Raw genomic sequence first — 23062 nt, 5'->3', positions numbered from 1 at the left:
TCCCCTTCTTGATTTCTACCTCCACAGCTTTTAGCATTGCGAAGAGCTTGGGAATTGTCTTGTTCATCCCTTGCATATTATAGTTCATCACGAAGCTCTTGTAGCTTGGTGGCAGTGATTGAAGAATTCTGTCAATGACACTATCATCTGGGAGATTAACTCCCAGTTGAATCAAGTGATTGCAATACCCAGACATTTTTGAGTATATGTTCACTGACAGAACCATTCTCCTCCATCTTGCAGCTGTAGAACTTATTGGAGACTTCATATCTCTCAATCCGGGCATTTGCTTGAAGTATTAACTTCAACTCCTGGAACATCTCATATGCTCCATGACGTTCAAAACGTCGTTGAAGTCCCGGTGCTAAGCCGTAAAGCATGGCACACTGAACTATAGAGTAGTCATCAACACGCGACTGCCAGGCATTCACAATGTCTGCAGTAGCTGGCGCGGGTGGTACACCCAACGGTGCTTCCAGGACGTAACTTTTCTATGCAGCAATGAGGATAATCCGCAAGTTATGGACCCAGTCCATGTAATTGCTACCATCATCTTTCAACTTTGCTTTCTCAAGGAACGGATTAAAATTTAATGGAACAACGGCACGGGCCATCTATCTACAACAAACATAGACAAGCAAAATACTACCAGGTACTAAGTTCATGATAAATTTAAGTTCAATTAATCATATTACTTAAGAACTCCCACTTAGATAGACATCCCTCTAATCATCTAAGTGATCACCTGATCCAAATCAACTAAATCATAACCGATCATCACGTGAAATGGAGTAGTTTTCAATGGTGAACATCACTATGTTGATCATATCTACTATATGATTCACACTCGACCTTTCGGTCTTAGTGTTTCAAGGCCATATCTGCATATGCTAGGCTCGTCAAGTTTAACCTGAGTATTCTGCGTGTGCAAAACTGGCTTGCACGTGTTGTAGATGGACGTAGAGCTTATCACACCCGATCATCACGTGGTGTCTGGGCACGACGAACTTTGGCAATGGTGCATACCCAGGGAGAACACTTTTATCTTGAAATTTAGTGAGAGATCATCTTATAATGCTACCGTCAATCAAATCAAGATAAGATGCATAAAAGATAAACATCACATGCAATCAATATAAGTGATATGATATGTCCATCATCATCTTGTGCTTGTGATCTCCATCTCTGAAGCACCGTCATGATCACCATCGTCACCGGCGCGACACCTTGATCTCCATCGTAGCATTGTTGCTATTGCTTCTACGACTATCGCTACCGCTTAGTGATAAAGTAAAGTAATTACAGGGTGATTGCATGGCATACAATAAAGCGACAACCATATGGCTCCTGCCAGTTGCCGATAACTCGGTTACAAAACATGATCATCTCATACAATAAAATATAGCATCACGTCTTGACCATATCACATCACAACATGCCCTGCAAAAACAAGTTAGACGTCCTCTACTTATGCTTCATTAAGTAGATATAACCATATCTGCTCAAATCATCTGTGAAGGTAAGAAAATAATGATACCCACCACAAGCATCAACACTCATTGGACCGCATACATCAGTATGTGTTATTTCCAACAAGTCAGTAGCTCATTCCATTGTTCCGGAGAACAGAGTTTTAGTCATCTTGCCCATAAGGCACGGTTCGCAAGCACCAAGTGATTCATAATCAAGTGATTCCAAAAGTCCATCAATATGGAGTTTCTTCATGCGCTTTACACTGATATGAACCAAACGGCAGTGCCACAAATAAGTTGCACAATCATTATTAAACTTCAATTTTTTGGCTTCAACACTATTAATATGTGTATCACTACTATCGAGATTCAACAAAAATAGACCACTCAGCAGGGGTGCATGACCATAAAAGATATTACTCATATAAATAGAACAACCATTATTCTCTGATTTAAATGAATAGTTGTCTCGCATTAAATAAGATCCAGATATAATGTTCATGCTCAACGCTGGCACCAAATAACAATTACTGAGGTCTAAAACTAATCCCGATGGTAGATGTAGAGGTAGCGTGCCGACCGCGATCACATCGACTTTGGAACCATTTCCCACACGCATCGTCACCTCGTCCTTAGCCAATCTTCGCTTAATCCGTAGCCCCTGTTGCGAGTTGCAAATATGAGCAACATAACCAGTATCAAATACCCAGGCACTACTGAGAGCATTAGTTAAGTACACATCAATAACATGTATATCAAATATACCTTTCACGTTGCCATCCTTCTTGTCCGACAAATGCGTGGGGCAGTTCCGCTTCCAATGACCAGTCCCTTTGCAGTAGAAGCACTCAGTTTCAGGCTTAGGACCAGACTTGGGTTTCTTCTCTTGAGCAGCAACCTTTTTTCCGTTCTTCTTGAAGATCCCTTTCTTACCTTTGCCCTTTTTCTTGAAACTAGTGATCTTATTGACCATGAACACTTGATGCTCCTTTTTGATTTCTACCTCCGCGGCCTTTAGCATCGCGAAGAGCTCGGGAATAGTCTTGTTCATCCCTTGCATATTATATTTCATCATGAAGCTTTTGTAGCTTGGTGGCAGTGATTGAAGAACTCTGTCAATGACACTATCATCAGGAAGATTAACTCCTAGTTGAGTCAAGTGGTTGTGGTACCCAGACATTCTGAGTATTTGTTCACTGACAGAACTATTCTCCTTCATTTTACAGTTGTAGAACTTATTGGAGACTTCATATCTCTCAATCCGGGCATTTGCTTGAAATATTAACCTCAACTCCTGGAACATCTCATATGCTCCATGACGTTCAAAACATCATTGACGTCCCGGTTCTAAGCCGTAAAGCATGGCACACTGAACTATCGAGTATTCATCAACATGCGTCTGCCAGGCATTCATAATGTCTGCAGTTGCGGGTGCGGGTGGCACACCTAGCAGTGCTTCCAGGATGTAATACTTCTGTGCATCAATGAGGATAATCCTCAAGTTATGGACCCAGACCGTGTAGTTGCTGCCATCATCTTTGAACTTAGCTTTCTCTAGGAACGCATTAAAATTCAAAGGAATGGTAGCATGGGCCATTGATCTACAACAACATAGACCTGCAAAATACTATCAGGTACTAAGTTCATGATAAATTAAAGTTCAATTAATCATATTACTTAAGAACTCCCGCTTAGATAGACATCCCTCTAATCATCTAAGTGATCACGTGATCCAAATCAACTAAACCATGTCCGATCATCACGTGAGATGGAGTAGTTTTCAATGGTGAACATCACTATGTTGATCATATCTACTATACGATTCACGCTCGACCTTTCGGTCTCAGTGTTCCGAGGCCATATCTGCATATGCTAGGCTCGTCAAGTTTAACCCCGAGTATTCTGCGTGTGCAAAGCTAGCTTGCACCCGTTGTATGTGAATGTAGAGCTTATCACACCCGATCATCACGTGGTTTCTCGGCACGATGAACTGTAGGAACGGTGCATACTCAGGGAGAACACTTGTACCTTGAAATTTAGTAAGGGATCATCTTATAATGCTACCGACGTTCTAAGCAAAATAAGATGCATAAAGGATAAACATCACATGCAATCAAAATATGTGACATGATATGGCCATCATCATCTTGTGCTCATGGTCTCCATCACCGAAGCATCGTCATGATCTCCAACGTCACCGGCGCAACACCTTGATCTCCATCGTAGCATCGTTGTCGTTCCCCACCTATTGTTACTATGACTATTGCTACTGCTTAGTGATAAAGTAAAACAATTACATGGCGATTGCATTGCATACAATAAAGCAACAACCATATGGCTCCTGCCAGTTACCGATAACTTTATACAAAACATGATCATCTCATACAACAATTTATATCACATCATGCTTGACCATATCACATCACAGCAAGCCCTGCAAAAATAAGTTTGATGTCCTCTACTTTGTTGTTGCAAGTTTTACGTGGCTGCTATGGGCTTCTAGCAAGAACCGTTCTTACCTACGCATCAAAACCACAACGATAGTTTGTCAAGTTAATGTTGTTTTAACCTTCTCAAGGACCGGGTGTAGCCACACTCGGTTCAACTAAAGTTGGAGAAACTGACACCCATCAGCCACCTGTGTGCAAAGCACATCGGTAGAACCAGTCTCGCGTAAGCGTACGCGTAATGTCAGTCCGAGCCGCTTCATCCAACAATACCGCCGAACCAAAGTATGACATGCTGGTAAGCGGTATGACTTGTATCGCCCACAACTCACTTGTGTTCTACTCGTGCATATAACATCAATACATAAAACCTGGCTCTGATACCACTGTTGGGGAACGTAGTAATTTCAAAAAAATTCCTACGCACATGCAAGATCATGATGATGCATAGCAACAAGAGGGGAGAGTGTTGTCCATGTACCCTCGTAGACCGAAAGCGGAAGCATTAGCACAACGCGATTGATGTAGTCGTACGTCTTCACGATCCAACCGATCAAGTACCAAACGCATGGCACCTCCGAGTTCAGCACACGTTCAGCTCGATGACGTCCCACCAACTCTGATCAAGCCGAGCTTTGAGGGAGAGTTCCGTCAGCACGACAGCGTGGTGACGATTATGATGTTCTACCGACGTAGGGCTTCGCCTAAGCACCGCTGCGATATTATCGAAGTAGACTATGGTGGAGGGGGGCACCGCACACGGCTAAGAAATCTCAAGGATCAATTGTTGTGTCTATGGGGTGCCCCCCTCCCCCACATATAAAGGAGTGGAGGAGGGGGCCGGCCAAGAGGAGGAGGCGCGCCCAAGGGGGGAGTCCTACTCCCACCAGGAGTAGGACTCCTACTTTTCCTATTTGGAGAAGGAGAGGGAAGGAAGAGAGGAAGGAGGGAGGAAGGAAAGGGGGGCCGCCCCCCCTCCCAATTCGGATTGGGCTTGGGGGGAGCATGCCCCCTCCCTTGCTCCTTTCCCCTCCTTTCCACTAAAGCCAATTAAGGCCCATATACGTCCCGAGGGGTTCCGATAACCTCCCGAGCTCCGGTATTGTCCCAATCTCACCCGGAACCATTCCTGTGTCCAAATATAGTCGTCCAATATATCGATCTTTATGTCTCGACCATTTCGAGACTCCTTGTCATGTCCATGATCACATCTGGGACTCCAAACTACCTTCGGTACATCAAAACACATAAACTCGTAATATAACTGTCATCTAACTTTAAGCGTGCGGACCCTACGGGTTCGAGAACTATGTAGACAGGACCGAGACACGTCTCCGGTCAATAACCAATAGCGGAACCTGGATGCTCATATTGGCTCCCACATATTCTACGAAGATCTTTATCGGTCAAACCGCATAACAACATACGTTGTTCCCTTTGTCATTGGTATGTTACTTGCCCGAGATTCGATCGTCGGTATCTCAATACCTAGTTCAATCTCGTTACCGGCAAGTCTCTTTACTCGTTACGTAATGCATCATCCCGTAACTAACTCATTAGCTACATTGCTTGCAAGGCTTATAGTGATATGCATTACCGAGAGGGCCCGGAGATACCTCTTCGACAATCGGAGTGACAAATCCTAATCTCGAAATACGTCAACTCAAGAAGTACCTTCGGAGACACCTGTAGAGCACCTTTATAATCACCCAGTTACGTTGTGACGTTTGGTAGCATACAAAGTGTTCCTCCGGTAAGCGGGAGTTACATAATCTCATAGTAATAGGAACATGTATAAGTCATGAAGAAAGCAATAGCAACATACTAAATGATCAAGTGCTAAGCTAATGGAATGGGTCAAGTCAATCACATCATTCTCCTAATGATGTGATCCCGTTAATCAAATGACAACTCATGTCTATGGTTAGGAAACTTAACCATCTTTGATTCACGAGCTAGTCAAGTAGAGGCATACTAGTGACACTATGTTTGTCTATGTATTCACACATGTATTATGTTTCCGGTTAATACAATTCTAGCATGAATAATAAACATTTATCATGATATGGGGAAATAAATAATAACTTTATTATTGCCTCTAGGGCATATTTCCTTCAGTGTTAAGAGCTGGAGAAGTGCCTGCCATATAGACGGTAGCCCAAAGTGGTGTGGAAGTGTCCCGGGCCGGCTCATCATCAGAGTAGCCCCCGAGCCCACCATCATAAAGCGAATGGATCGACTTGGTTTCGCCGACCGAAGACTCGCCATTAGAATAGACAAGAGTGTCCCCGCTGGACGCGGAATTGTCCGCGAGATCGACTCCCTAAGTGACGCCGATGAAGACGTGCTTCCGGTCGGCTTGAGCCCGGCCGGGTTGGGAGCGCTGAGCCGACTCGATGATGTCGGTGCAGATGTCCGGCTAGGGTCCTGACTCGCCAATCTTGGCGATGAAGACATGGATCTTGCCAAAGGGTACCCGGTACCCATACTCAATCGAGTCGGCCTTGGGGCCCCAACATGAACCATCAATGTAGAGCTTGCCGCGGCTATCGGATTCCAGGGCTCCGCGGACCCTGGATAGATTCGAACTCTGGGGTGCGTGCGAAGAACCCAACCTCCCCAGTTTGCCAACTCGTCGATCCTGTGGCCTAGCTCGATGAACTGGAAGGAAATGGGACAAGGCAGTTTATCGAGGTTCAGGCCACCTTGCGGTGTAAAACCCTACTCCTGCTTTGTGGTGGATTGGCCTCGAGGTGGGCTGAGGATGAACTAGTACAGCTGGAGAACAACCTCAGGAGGTGTGTTCTTGTGTTTGTGTGAGATGGTGAGCTGATGAATCATCTCCCTCTATGGCGGAGCTAGGCCCTATTTATAGTGGCCTTCGTCCTCTTCCCAAAATGAAGGTGGGAAGGGATCCCACAATGGCCAAATTCGAAGGGAGACAACTAGCGCATCTTATCCTGACGGAAGGTGCTCTTCGCTTGCAAAGCTTCTGGTCATGACGCCGTGGTGGGCCCGGCGATGACCTCCGTCCTGCCGGTCTTGGTCTTGTTGCACGGAAATGGAAACCTCTGGCTGATTCCTCGGGACTCCGTGCCTGCGCTTGCCTCTTTAGCACCAAAGAGGAAAATGATGTACTGCGCCGCTGGCGCCCGCCTGGCCTTGGTCGTGATGGCTCGCATGATCCGAACCTCATGAGGTGAGGGCTTGCATAGAAATCTCCGCTCCTCAAGAGCCAGCCTGAGGATGCCGCTCCTTCTGGATGTCTAGGCGTCGTCTGCCTCGCGAGGGTCTTGAGTTGTTGATGTTGAAGGTGGGCCATACCAGGCCGTCGATGGAGCCACGCCATGGGCCATAGGCAGGCAAGTTTGGGTACCCCCGTTCCTAGAACTAAAGGAAATATGCCCTAGAGGCAATAATAAAGTTATTATTTATTTCCTTATTTCATGATAAATGTTTATTATTCATGCTAGAATTGTATTAACAGGAAACATAATACATGTGTGAATACATAGACAAACATAGTGTCACTAGTATGCCTCTACTTGACTAGCTCGTTTATCAAAGATGGTTATGTTTCCTAGCCATGGACAAAAGAGTTGTCATTTGATTAATGGGATCACATCATTAGGAGAATGATGTGATTGACATGACCCATTCCGTTAGCCTAGCACTTGATCGTTTAGTATGTTGCTATTGCTTTCTTCATGACTTATACATGTTCCTGTAACTATGAGAATTATGCAACTCCCGTTTACCGGAGGAACACTTTCGGTACTACCAAACGTCACAACGTAACTGGGTGATTATAAAAGAGTACTACAGGTGTCTCCGAAGGTACATGTTGAGTTGGCGTATTTCGAGATTAGGTTTTGTCACTCCGATTGTCGGGGAGGTATCTCTGGGCCCTCTCGGTAATGCACATCACTATAAGCCTTGCAAGCAATGTAGCTAATAAGTTAGTTACGGAATGATGCATTACATAACGAGTAAAGAGACTTGCCGGTAACGATATTGAACTAGGTATTAGATACCGACGATCGAATCTCGAGCAAGTAACATACCGATGACAAAGGGAACAACGTATGTTGTTATGCGGTTTGACCGATAAAGATCTTCGTAGAATATGCAGGAACCAATATGGGCATCCAGGTTTCGCTATTGGTTATTGACCGAGAATAGTTCTAGGTCATGTCTATATAGTTCTCGAACCCGTAGGGTCCGCACACTTAACGTTTCGATGACAATTATATTATGAGTTTATGAGTTTTGATGTACCGAAGGAGTTCGGAGTCCCGGATGAGATCGGGGACATGACGAGGAGTCTCGAAATGGTCGAGACGTAAAGATCGATATATTGGACGACTATATTCGGACTTCGGAAAGGTTCCGAGTGATTCGGGTATTTTTCGGAGTACCGGAGAGTTACGGGAATTCGCCGGGGAGTATATGGGCCTCATTGGGCCATACGGGAATAGAGGAGAGAGGCCGAAAGGAAGGAGGCGCGCAGCCCCCCTCTAGTCCGAATTGGACAAGGGGTGCGACCCCCTTTTCCTTCCTCCTCTCCCCCTCTTTCCCCCTTCTCCTACTCCAACAAGGAAGGAGGGAGTCCTACTCCCGGTGGGAGTAGGACTCCCCTTGGCGCGCCCCTACTAGGCCGGCCGCCCCCTCACCCCTTGCTCCTTTATATACGGGGGCAGGGGGCACCTCTAGACACGACACAAGTTGATCTACGGATCGTTCCTTAGCCGTGTGCGGTGCCCCCTTCCACCATATTCCACCTCAGTCATATCGTCGCGGAGTTTAGACGAAGCCCTGCGCCGGTAGAACATCATCATCGTCACCACGCCGTCGTGCTGACGGAACTCATCTCCGGAGCCTTTGCTGGATCGGAGGGCCGGAGATCGTCATCGAGCTGAACTTGTGCTGAACTCGGAGGCCCCGTACGTTCGGTGCTTGGATCGGTCGGATCGTGAAGACGTACGACTACATCAACCGCGTTGTGCTAACGCTTCCGCTTACGGTCTACGAGGGTACGTGGACGAACACTCTCCCCTCTCGTTGCTATATCATCACCATGATCTTGCGTGTGCGTAGGAAATTTTTCGAAATTACTACGTTCCCCAACAGTGGCATCTAAGCCTAGGTTTTATGTGTTGATGTTATATGCACGAGTAGAACACAAGTGAGTTGTGGGCGATACAAGTCATACTGCTTACCAGCATGTCATACTTTGGTTCGGCGGTATTGTGAGATGAAGCGGCCCGGACCGACATTACGCGTACGCTTACGCGAGACTGGTTTCACCGTTACGAGCACTCGTGCTTAAAGGTGGCTGGCGGGTGTCTGTCTCTCTCACTTTAGCTGAATTGAGTGTGGCTACGTCCGGTCCTTGCGAAGGTTAAAACAGCACCAACTTGACGAACTATCATTGTGGTTTTTGATGCGTAGGTAAGAACGGTTCTTGCTAAGCCCGTAGCAGCCACGTAAAATTTTGCAACAACAAAGTAGAGGACGTCTAACTTGTTTTTGCAGGGCATGTTGTGATGTGATATGGTCAAGACGTGATGCTATATTTTATTGTATGAGATGATCATGTTTTGTAACCGAAGTTATTGGCAACTAGCAGGAGCCATATGGTTGCCGCTTTATTGTATGAAATGCAAATGCCCTGTAATTGCTTTACTTTATCACTAAGCGGTAGCGATAGTCGTAGAAGCAAGAGATGGCGTAACGACAACGATGCTACGATGGAGATCAAGGTGTCGCGCCGGTGACGATGGTGATCACGACGGTGCTTCGAAGATGGAGATCACAAGCACAAGATGATGATGGCCATATCATATCACTTATATTGATTGCATGTGATGTTTATCCTTTATGCATCTTATCTTGCTTTGATTGACGGTAGCATTTTAAGATGATCTCTCACTAATTATCAAGAAGTGTTCTCCCTGAGTATGCACCGTTGCGAAAGTTCTTCGTGCAGAGACACCACGTGATGATCGGGTGTGATAGGCTCTACGTTCAAATACAACGGGTGCAAAACAGTTGCACACGCGGAATACTCAGGTCATACTTGACGAGCCTAGCATATACAGATATGGCCTCGGAACACGGAGACCGAAAGGTCGAACGTGAATCATATAGTAGATATGACCAACATAGTGATGTTCACCATTGAAACTACTCCATCTCACGTGATGATCGGACATGGTTTAGTTGATTTGGATCACGTGATCACTTAGATGACTAGAGAGATGTCTGTCTAAGTGGGAGTTCTTAAGTAATATGATTAACTAAACTTAAATTTATCATGAACTTAGTACTGGTAGTATTTTGCAAATTATGTTGTAGATCAATAGCTTGTGTTGCTGCTCTCATATGTTTATTTTGATATGTTCCTAGAGAAAATTGTGTTGAAAAATGTTAGTAGCAATGATGCGGATTGGATCCGTGATCTGAAGTTTATCCTCATTGCTGCACAGAAGAATTATGTCCTTGATGCACCGCTAGGTGACAGACCTATTGCAGGAGCAGATGTAGACGTTATGAACGTTTGGCTAGCTCAATATGATGACTACTTGATAGTTTAGTGCACCATGCTTAACGGCTTAGAATCGGGACTGCAAAGATGTTTTGAACGTCATGGACCATATGAGATGTTCCAGGAATTGAAGTTAATATTTCGAGCAAATACCTGAGTTGAGAGATATGAAGTCTCCAACAAGTTCTATTGCTAAAAGATGGAGGAGAATCGCTCAACTAGTGAGCATGTGCTCAGATTGTTTGAGTACTTCAATCGCTTGAATCAAGTGGGAGTTAATCTTCCAGATAAGATAGTGATTGACAGAATTCTCTAGTCACCATCACCAAGTTAGTAGAACTTTGTGATGAACTATAATATGCAAGGGAGAACGGAAACGATTCTCAAGCTCTTCGTGATGCTGAAATCGACGAAGGTAGAAATCAAGAAAAACATCAAGTGTTGATGGTTGACAAGACCACTAGTTTCAAGAAAAGGGCAAACAGAAGAAAGGGAACTTCAAGAAGAACGGCAAGCAAGTTGCTGCTCAAGTGAAGAAGCCCAAATCTGGTCCTAAGCCTGAGAGTAAGTGCTTCTACTGCAAAGGGACTGGTCACTGGAAGCGGAACTACCCCAAGTGATTGGCGGATAAGAAGGATGGCAAAGTGAACATAAGTATATTTGATATTGATGTGTACTTAACTAGTGTTTATAGCAACCCCTCAGTATTTGATACTAGTTCAGTTGCTAAGATTAGTAACTCGAAACGGGATAGTAGAATAAACAGAGACTAGTTAAGGGTGAAGTGACGATGTATGTTGGAAGTGGTTCCAAGGTTGATATGATCATCATCGCACACTCCCTATACTTTCGGGATTAGTGTTGAACCTAAATAAGTGTTATTTGGTGTTTGCGTTGAGCATGAATATGATTTGACCATGTTTATTGCAATACGGTTATTCATTTAAGTTAGAGAATAATTGTTGTTCTGTTTACATGAATAGAACCTTCTATGGTCATACACACCAACGAAAATGGTTTGTTGGATCTCGATCGTAGTAATTCACATATTCATAATATTGAAGCCAAAAAGATGCAAAGTTAATAATGATAGTGCAACTTATTTGTGGCACTGCCGTTTGGGTCATATCGGTGTAAAGCGCATGAAGAAACTCCATAAAGATGGATTTTCGGAATCACTTGGTTATGAATCATTTGATGCTTGCGAACCGTGCCTTTTGGGCAAGATGACTAAAACTCCGTTCTCCGGAACAATGGAACAAGCTACTGACTTATTGGAAATAATACATACCGATGTATGCGATCCAATGAATGTTGATGCTCGTGGCAAGTATCGTTATTTTCTGACCTTCACAAGATGATTTGAGCAGATATGGGTATATCTACTTGATGAAACATAAGTCTGAAATAATTGAAAGGTTCAAAGAATTTCAGAGTGAAGTGGAAAAATCATCGTAACAAGAAAATAAAGTTTCTACGATCTGATCGCGGAGACGAATATTTGAGTTACGAGTTTGGTCTTCAATTAAAACAATGTGGAATAGTTTTACAGCTCACGCCGCCTGGAACACCACAACGTTATGGTGTGTCCAAACGTCGTAACCTCACTGTATTGGATATGGTGCGATCTATGTTGTCTCTTATCGGTTTTACCACTATCATTTTGGGGTTGTGCATTAGAGACAGCTGCATTCACGTTTAAAAAGGGCACCATCTAAATCCGTTGAGACGACACCGTGTGAACTATGGTTTAGCAATAAACCTAAGCTGTCGTTTCTTAAAGTTTGGAGTTGCAATGCTTATATGAAAAAGGTTTTCAACCTAATAAGCTCGAACCCAAATCGGAGAAGTGTGTCTTCATAGAAAAACCCAAAGGAAACTGTTGGGTACACCTTCTATCACAGATCCGAAGGCAAAACATTCGTTGCTAAGAATGGATCCTTTCTAGAGAAGGAGTTTCTCTTGAAAGAAGTGAGTGGGAGGAAAGTAGAACTTGATGAGGTAACTGTACCTGCTCCCTCATTTGAAAGTAGTTCATCACAGAAATCTGTTCCTATGACTACTACACCAATTAGTGAGGAAGTTAATGATGATGATCATGAAACGTCAGATTAAGTTACTACAGAATCTCGTAGGTCTTACAGAGTAAGATCCGCACCAGAGTGGTACGGTAATCCTGTTCTGGAAGTTATGTTACTAGACCATGACGAACCTACGAACTATGAAGAAGCGATGGTGAGCCCAGATTCCGCAAAATGGCTTGAGGCCATGAGATCTGAGATAAGATCCATGTATGAAAACAAAGTATGGACTTTGATTGACTTGCTCGATGATCAGCAAGCCATGTTAAATAAATGGATCTTCAAGAGGAAGACGGACATTGATAGTAGTGTTACTATCTACTAAGCTCGACTTGTTGCGAAATGTTTTCAACAAGTTCAAGGTGTTGAATACGATGAGATTTTCTCACTCGTATCGAAGCTTAAGTCTGTCTGAATCATGTTAGCAATTGCCACATTTTATGAAATCTGGCAAATGGATGTCAAAACTGCATTCCTTAATAGATTTATTAAAGAAGAGTTGTATATGATGCAACCAGAAAGTTTTTGTCAATCCTAAAGATGCTAACAAAGTGTGCAAGCTCCAGCAATCCATCAATGGACTGGTGCAAGCATCTCGGAGTTGGAATATACGCTTTGATGAGTTGATCAAAGCATATGGTTTTATACAGACTTTTGAAGAAGCCTGTATTTACAAGAAAGTGAGTGGGAGCTCTGTAGCATTTCTAATATTATATGTGGATGACATATTGTTAATTGGAAATGATATGGAAATTCTGGATAGCATGAAAGGATACTTGAATAAGAGTTTTTCAAAGCAAGACCTCGGTGAAGCTGCTTACACATTGAGCATCAAGATCTATATAGATAGATCAAGACGCTTGATAAGATTTTTCAATGAGTACATACCTTGATAAACTTTTGAAATAGTACAAAATGGAATAGTCAAAGAAGGGGTTCTTGCCTGTGTTACAAGGTGTGAAGTTGAGTAAGACTCAAGACCCGACCATTGCAGAAAATAGAAAGAGAGTGAAAAATCATTCCCTATGCCTCAGTCATAGGTTCTATAAAGTATGCTATGCTGTGAACTAGACCTATTATATACCTTGCTCTGTGTTTGGAAAAGGAATACAATTTTGATCTAATAAGTAGATCACTGGACATGGGTCAAGAATATCCTTAGTGAGGACTAAGGAGACGTTTCTCGATTATGGAGGTGATAAAAGAGCCCGTCCTAAAAGTTACAACGATGCAAGCTTTTACACCAATCCAGATAACTCAAGTCTCAATCTGGATACATATTGAAAGTGAGAGCAATTAGCTAGAGTAGCTCCGTGCAGAGCATTGTGGACATAGAATATTTGTGAAATACATACGGCTCTGAATATGACAGACCCGTTGACTAAGCTTCTCTCACGAGCAAAACATGATCATACCTTAGTACTCTTTTGGGTGTTAATCACATAGCGATGTGAACTAGATTATTGACTCTAGTAAACCCTTTGGGTGTTAATCACATAGCGATGTGAACTAGATTATTGACTCTAGTAAACCCTTTGGGTGTTGATCACATGATGATGTGAACTATGGGTATTAATCACATGCAGATGTGAATATTGGTGTTAAATCACATAGTGATGTGAACTAGATTATTGACTCCAGTGCAAGTGGGAGACTGAAGGAAATATGCCCTAGAGGCAATAATAAAGTTATTATTTATTTCCTTATTTCATGACAAATGTTTATTATTCATGCTAGAATTGTATTAACCGGAAACATAATACATGTGTGAATACATAGACAAACATAGTGTCACTAGTATGCCTCTACTTGACTAGCTCGTTTATCAAAGATGGTTATGTTTCCTAGCCATGAACAAAAGAGTTGTCATTTGATTAATGGGATCACATCATTAGGAGAATGATGTGATTGACATGACCCATTCCGTTAGCCTAGCACTTGATCGTTTAGTATGTTGCTATTGCTTTCTTCATGACTTATACATGTTCCTGTAACTATGAGAATTATGCAACTCCCGTTTACCGGAGGAACACTTTGGGTACTACCAAACGTCACAACATAACTGGGTGATTATAAAGGAGTACTACAGGTGTCTTCGAAGGTACATGTTGAGTTGGCATATTTCGAGATTAGGTTTTGTCACTCTGATTGTCGGAGAGGTATCTCTGGGCCCTCTCAGTAATGCACGTCACTATAAGCCTTGCAAGCAATGTAGCTAATGAGTTAGTTACGGAATGATGCATTACATAACGAGTAAAGAGACTTGCCGGTAACGAGACTGAACTAGGTATTAGATACCGACGATCGAATCTCGGGCAAGTAACATACCGATGACAAAGGGAACAACGTATGTTATTATGCGGTTTGACCGATAAAGATCTTCGTAGAATATGTAGGAACCAATATGGGCATCCAGGTTCCGCTATTGGTTATTGACCGAGAATAGTTCTAGGTCATGTCTACATAGTTCCCGAACCCGTAGGGTCCGCACGCTTAACGTTTCGATGACAGTTATATTATGAGTTTATGAGTTTTGATGTACCGAAGGAGTTCGGAGTCCCGGATGAGATCGGGGACATGACGAGGAGTCTCGAAATGGTCGAGACATGAAGATTGATATATTGGACGACTATATTCGGACTTCGGAAAGGTTTCGAGTGATTCGGGTATTTTTCGGAGTACCGGAGAGTTACGGGAATTCACCGGGGAGTATATGGGCCTTATTGGGCCATACGGGAATAGAGGAGAGAGGCCAAAAGGAAGGAGGCACGCAGCCCCCCTCTAGTCCGAATTGGACAAGGGGTGCGGCCCTCTTTTCCTTCCTCCTCTCCCCCTCTTTCCCCCTTCTCCTACTCCAACAAGGAAGGAGGGAGTCCTACTCCCGGTGGGAGTAGGACTCCCCTTGGCGCGCCCCTACTAGGCCGGCCGCCCCCTCCCCCCTTGCTCCTTTATATATGGGGGCAGGGGGCACCTCTAGACACGACACACAAGTTGATCTATGGATCGTTCCTTAGCCGTGTGCGGTGCCCCCTTCCACCATATTCCACCTCAGTCATATCGTCGCGGAGTTTAGGCGAAGCCCTGCGCCGGTAGAACATCATCATCATCACCACGCCGTCGTGCTGACGGAACTCATCTCCGGAGCCTTTGCTGGATCGGAGGGCCGGAGATCGTCATCGAGCTGAACGTGTGCTGAACTCGGAGGCCCCGTAAGTTCGGTGCTTGGATCGGTCGGATCGTGAAGACGTACGACTACATCAACCGCGTTGTGCTAACGCTTCCGCTTACGGTCTACGAGGGTAGGTGGACGAACACTCTCCCCTCTGGTTGCTATATCATCACCATGATCTTGCGTGTGCGTAGGAAATTTTTTGAAATTACTACGTTCCCCAACAAGAACGCCGACAGCGGTGACTCTAGCTCATCCGGCCGATCGCGTATCCCTCGATCCCTGGGAGAGCTCCCTCCAAGAACTCAACACCACCAAGCGATAGCCCAACGGTGGACGGCAACTGTCTTGGTTTTGTCACGTCAGATGTCCTCATGAAAGAACTTAGTCGTGAGATCATCGCGGCTAGGTGGTAGCTTGAACGGGGTTGATCGAAATCGAGAGACAAGGGTTTACCTAGGTTCGGCCCCTCGCGGTGGAGGTAATAGCCTACTTCCTGCTTGATTGATTATTGCTTGAGATCTCGATTACAAGGGTGCAACTTGGCTAACCTAGTACTCGAGGGGTTGTAACTTATCTTTCCTACCTCAGGGGCCCTCCTTTATATATATATATATATATATATATATATATATATATATATATATATATATATATATATATATATATATATATATATATATATATATATAGGTAGAGGCCCTGGGCTTACAACAGTGTCCGGGTCGAAGTACAACCCGTGACCTAATCTACTTCTTACTTATCTTACCTTCCAAGTAAGGGAGTTTCCTTTGTCTCCTTGTCGAGCCAGCCCGCTCCATGAGTCGCCTCCTGGGCCTTGGACGTCAAAATCTTTACGGCCCACACAGCTAGTTTGATAACGACCCGCCATGTGGTTCCGGGTCATTCCTGGTTGGGTCATACCGTGGGGTATATCCCCAACAGTGACGCCTCGAGTCCCGTGAGCCAGTGCATGTCCCATGTCTTACTCTACCTCGCTGGCCACCACACCTTCACTCTGAGGGGCGCAGCCGGCCATCGGGCATGGATACGGCAGAGCCAGATGAGCTCCACTCTAGATTAGGTTTCACGTTGCATGTAATTGTGTCGATTTGAGATTTGTAATTGAAGTATCCGGTTGTGAAAACGATAACTTGAGGTGTGACTGGTCACTGTCCACAGATGGATCTAGGCGCGTCGGCGGACGTTTGATGGTCCAGATTTGGTGTATTCGGCTGTATATGCTCTTGGATGCAAAACTAGCAATAGAGCTAAGGGCATCTCCAACGTACAGACACACTATCCGTCAATGAATGCGTCTCGACGCGTCCGTGGACAGTGATATGGGGGCTAGTCTTCTAGCTCTTCCCGCAAACCTCCGTCCGCAATTCAAACTAATTTGGAGGTAATTGATGCAAACACGGCAAATTTATTCAAATGTACATAAGTTTGATATATTTTTACATAAATAGAACCATATTTCGTGTGTAAACATAAAAGAACTAAACTAGATTGTAGCAAACGGTAACCTCGTATGCGCGACAAGGCTGGCCGACGGCACCTCCATCGCCAGTGGTGTCGTCCTCGTTGGAGTGATCTCTCCAATGATAGAAGGGCGCGACAGCTCTGCTCGACCACCGCTGGCGCCCCCGGAGGATCCGCTCCGCTTCCTATTGTGTCGTGCAGAGGGCGGCCATGGCCAACGCCGACCCTAGTTGGGAGCCTTAGCCATGCCCCTGCTTCCGCAGCGTCAGTCCCGCTGAGAAACAACTCCTCTCCGATCTTCATGAGCTCCCCGTCGAGGCGGCATAGGCGCCACGCAACCGTCTCCGCTTTGGGTAGGCGCCACGTGACACACTTTAGCTATGTTCGATGAGATTTTTTTCCTAAATTTGCCATGCAACACACATATTTTCAGCATTTTGCCATGACAAATAGAGCAAATTTTGGTAAATTTGCCGTGTCATTTTTGTATTATGTTTTTCATATTTTTACAATCATGTGTACTACCCAAAGTTAGATATGTTATACAACATGTTTTAACATGGAACCTTTTTGTTGCATTTAAGGAAAATGTAGGTGCATTTCTATTTTGCGTCACGGAAAACTCAAGAACGATTGATCTAGTGACATGACATTTTTAAATTTTTTTGCCATATAACTTGTACAATTTTCTTACACTTCCGTACACATATTCATCCTTTTATTGTCTGTATTTGCCATGCCACTAGACATCTTTAAACTAATTTTTGCCATGTTGAAGTACAAAATTTCCTACATATTGCCTACATATAGACATCTATAATTTCCTAATTTGCTATGTGATAAATTAAGCTTTTTCCAACAAGTTATCATGTGATGATTACAGGTTTCCCAACAATTTGTCATGTCTTATATAACAAATAAAAATCCTTTACAAGTACAAACCTTTTTTAATAAGTTTCCCATGATCTATAGAACATTTTCTTCCAAAGTTGGCATGGCCGATGGTAAATTTTAATTGTACATGTTTTCTTGTACTAACACCATGTCAATTTTATCCTGTGTATGCTTTTTATGTAGTGCACCACCACAAATTTATTGAGTGTGCCATGGCAAATCTATTGACTATACCATAGCAAATTGTTGTTCTGTATGTAGCATGGCAATATCATATTACATATAGGTGGATTTTTTTTCATTGTGTCATGGCAATTTTTACTATGTTTATTAGTTTATAATCATGTATTTGAAATATTGAAAGACGACAAATTTTCATATTTGGGTATATTCAATCATGATAATGACAAACTTGCTTTTTGAGAAGTTCATCATTGATTAAGTTCTAAATTTTTTTGACAATAACACATATTTTGCTAGTCGCATCGAAGACCTACAAATCCGAACCAGACTTATAAATCTGGATGGAGGGAGTATCACTTGCAAGGAAGATAAATATCTCATTACAAATTGAGAAGTAGATTATCTTTCTGCAAAGTGAAACTTTCACTTGTTTATTTTTTGTTTTACAGTAAAACCTAAATATATCATCAACTATTCTGAAAATATTTTAGATTTTTTGGATGTGTGATGTGAGAGACGCAACAATCGGGGGTTTTATGCCAGTTTTGAACTGAAAAATCAAAGTTTAAACTGGTGGAAAAAGGGCCTTTGGTCGCGGTTCGCAACTGCCATTAGTCGCGGTTGCGCAACCGCGACCGAACGGGCGCGACTAAAGGCCCCCCTCTTTAGTCGCGGTTGCTTAAGAACCGCGACTAAAGGCCCGTCCACGTGGGCGCCAGGTGGCCGTCGGGGCGGAGGACCTTTAGTCGCGGTTCTTCTGGCCAACCGCGACTAAAGGCCGCCGCAGGTTTAGGGTTTTAGCCCCCCCCCCTTAAACCTGTTTTCTGTTTAATTTATATTGTTTTATTTCTTTTGTGCTTTATTTTAATTTTGAAGGAGTTTCATATATTCTACGGTACTACATACATGCATATGAATGTACAATTTCAAATAAATTTGAAATTAGAACCAAAAAGAATTCAAGAGGAATATACAATATATATTCAATATCATCGGATGACCATATACAATTTTGAACAAGTTTCCATACATGATTTAATGCATATAAAGTTCTACGTCCTCGTAATAGTGTTCTCCTTTAGGATGGAGGACTTCCCTGCTGAACCATCCAGCTAGTTCCTCTTGAAGTGGTCGGAAGCGAGCTTCTGGACTAAGCATCCACCGGAGGTTATTCCTCTGAGCATTGGTATCACTCGGAACCCGCTCAGAGGTGTATCTTCGGATCATCTCACAGACATAGTATCCACATAGATTGGTCTCCGGTGGCTGAATATCCCCAGCATTCTTAGCCTTTAACATTTTGAATTCTAGCTCTTTTTTGAATTCACCGACCTTTGTATCTACGAACCGTCTCCAAACCCTACGAGGCAAAGAAAATTAAATGAACAAGAGAGTTATTAATTAGTTACTTGATATTAGGAAATGAACGAAATAGGCCGATCGATATAGAGCGCAAATGAATGAAAATAATTACTTCTGCAGCATTCTTCTCATGCCGCCCCAAAGCTTTGGATCCATATTCACAAAGTCGTGGACGAGACATTCTGAGGTGTTAACTTTAATTACTAGCAGAATCCAGTGGAACCTGCGGACACGATACATGCACAGTACGTCATGCATAACTCATCGATTAGCCGGCCACATACCATGCATGGAGTAAACAAAAGAGAATGTGCTCAAGACAGAAACACTCACTCAAAATGGTAAGGAAATAGAATATCACTTTTGAGTTCCTGCTTTGTAAGAAACTGCCACAGGTCTGCCTCCACGTCGGCGGGGTAACGCTCCAACACATGTCCATTAACGATGTGTGGGTCAATGAACCCAACATCATGGATGTTCCTTACTCTGCATTCCTTAATCTTCATTCTGCATGTATAATAGCGGACACAACAATATAGTTAGGACATATATATAGTGCAGGCAATATGAACGAGATGGGGTAGAAATTAATAAATCACTTACAGAACGTAGCAACTGATGATAGATTTATCGAGCTCGCGCAGATTGAAAAGCTGGAACAATTCACTCAGTTCAATTTGTACATAGTAATGTTTGAAGTGATGCTCATGTCTAACTTCCGCATAAATATATTCTTTGGCGTTTTTATTTTTTATGTAACCCTTGTACCATTTCAGCAGACCTTTCATTTGTGGAGGTAGATCCTTTTCCTGCGCAGGCTCGACGAGAGGCCCATTTCAGCAGACCTTTCATTATCGACGTTTGTTCGGCATCATCTTGCTGACGGCGCCCTTCATCTTCACCGTCAAGGTTCAGATAAGAAGAGATATCATCTTCTTCTTCTCCGGTCGGCACATATAGAATATCGCCGTTTATGATGCCGAACATATGTGCTTCACCGTCCGGATCATAGTTGTCCATAATCGGGTCAGCTCTATCGTCCGCCATTATGTCAGTCCTGAAAACATGTAGTAAAAACAAATTAATTAAGTGAAGAAGGGGGGCGGTGGCGAAAGGGCGGTGGCGAAAGGAGGGGGCGAGGAAGGGGTGGGAGAGGGTGTCGCGGTAGAGCGCGAGACGGGGCGGCAGACGACGGCGTCACGGAGAGGGGAGGCGAGGACAACACATTTATAACCCTCGCCGTCCCCTCTCGATCCCTAAAAAAACACCGCGCGCATCGCCGCCCCCCTCGCCGCCCCTCTCCGTATAAACAAATTGTCCGAACAGAGCTTGGAGTAGAGTGGCTAGGGTTTGGCCAGGGATGCGGATGGAGACGAATATATGTGGGGTCGGGATGGCCCATGTGCAGGGCGGGGGGTGCTAGCCACACTCTTTTTTTCTTTTCTTTTTCATTTCATTTCATTTTTTCTTTTCCTGTTTTTATCCTTTTCATCTTTAAAACAATTCAGTATATCAAAATATAGCAATGAAAAAAGATATTTGAGAAATCATAAAATGTATGTGAATTCAAAAAAATGAATCATAAAATGTTCATGGATACAAAAACATTGTGATTTTGCAAAAAAAAGGTTTTCAAAAAATGTTGATGATTTTGTGGAAAAAACAGGAATAAAAACATATTGTGTATTCAAAAAATGTTTAGGGATTTCAGAATAGTTCACGTATTTAATTTTTTCACTGATTCATGACATATTCGTGAATTTAAAAATTATTCGTGTATTTCAAAAAATTGATTTTATTAGACACAAAAAAATTCATCAAAACAAAAAAATATTAATGAATTCCAAAACATATTCTTTCTTCTTTCTTTCTTCTTTCTTTTTTCTTCTTCCTTTTTTTTCTTCTTTCTTTTTTTCTTCTGTTGTTTTCTTCCTTTTTCTTTTTTTCTTCCTTTTTCCTTTTTTCTTCCTTTTTCTTGTTTTTCTTCTGTTTTTCTTTTGTTTTCTTCTTCCTTCTTTCTTCTTCTTCCTTTTTCCTTTTTCTTTCTTCTTCTTCTTCCTTTTTCTTCTTCCTTCTTCTTCTTCTGCCGGCGCGCGGAGGACGGCAGGCAGGGCCAGCGGGCGGCGGGCGGCAGGGCGGCGGGCGGCGGGCGGCGGGCGGCGGGCGGCGGGCAAGGGCGCAAGGCACGGGCGGCGGGCAAGGGCAGGGCACGGGCGGAGGCGGCGCTCACTGGGGACGGGGGCGGCGGCGCGCAGGGCTTCGGCGTCGGCGTCGGCGTCGGGGCAGGGCTTCGGCGTCGGCGTCGGGGCAGCGCTTCGGCGTCGAGAGAGAGGAGAATGGGAAGTGGCAAAACTGCTAAGTGCAGTATTTATAGACGCACCTTTAGTCGCGGTTGGAGAGGCGGACCGCGACTAAAGGTACCCTTTAGTCGCGGTCCGCCTCCCCAACCGGGACTAAAGGGTTTTGGCGCCGCTTCCGTTCCCGCGCAGAAAGACCCTTTAGTCGCAGTTGGGGACAACAACCGTGACTAAAGGGTACCCTTTAGTCGCGGTCCGCCTCCCCAACCGGGACTAAAGGTCTGTGCTAGAACTGGCGCGGTGCGGTGGGATGTTTAGTCCCACCTCGCTAGCCGAGAGGCTTCGACAGTGGTTTATAAGCGCGGCTGCGCTCACCACTTCGAGCTCCTCTCAAATGCAGGCTTACGGGCCTATTCTGTCACTATGTGCCTGTGGGCCTACTCGGCCTTCTGCGGGCCTGAATCCTGGCCCTTTAATGGGTTTCTAGTCGTATTCAGGCCGTGGTGGCCCAGTAGGTGGCATATTTTCTTTTTTTCTTCCTTTTTTCCTTTTTCCTTTTTTCTTCTGTTTTTTTCTTCTGTTTTTTCTTATGTTTTTCTTCTGTTTGTTTTTTCTTCTGTTTTTCCTTTTTTCTTCTGTTTTTTTCTTCTGTTTTTTTCTTCCTTTTTCCTTCTTTCTTCTTCTTCCTTTTTCCCGCTTGTTCGCATTAGCCACTACGAGGAAATCTTTCAAACCCGTAGTGAACTCGCCGGAGAGTCGGTTACCGTACATCCATTGCCGATTCATCTGCATTATTATAATATAAAATATATAATTAACCATCATGCATTTGTTAAACTAACTAGCTACAAACAATATAAATTAAACAATGAACTGCACACATGCATATTTTATCAATGACACACATGCATGAAAGGTTCAAGTTGCTAACCGCGATCGAGGAGGAAAAAATAAATGAGGAACCTCAAGTGTGGCTCCAACACTTCATATCATGTTTGTTTCACCCTCTTAGGGCATTTCATCAAACACCTTGTGTGCATAAGAGGAACCAAAAGCAAACCTACACCCCCTTGTGAAGCTTGTGAAGAGAAGTGACACCAAATGACTAAGTGAGCGTGCTGAACT

Source organism: Triticum aestivum, chromosome 6B (genome assembly GCF_018294505.1).
Source record: "Triticum aestivum cultivar Chinese Spring chromosome 6B, IWGSC CS RefSeq v2.1, whole genome shotgun sequence".
Taxonomy (NCBI): domain Eukaryota; kingdom Viridiplantae; phylum Streptophyta; class Magnoliopsida; order Poales; family Poaceae; genus Triticum; species Triticum aestivum.
This window is presented reverse-complemented; position numbering follows the sequence as displayed.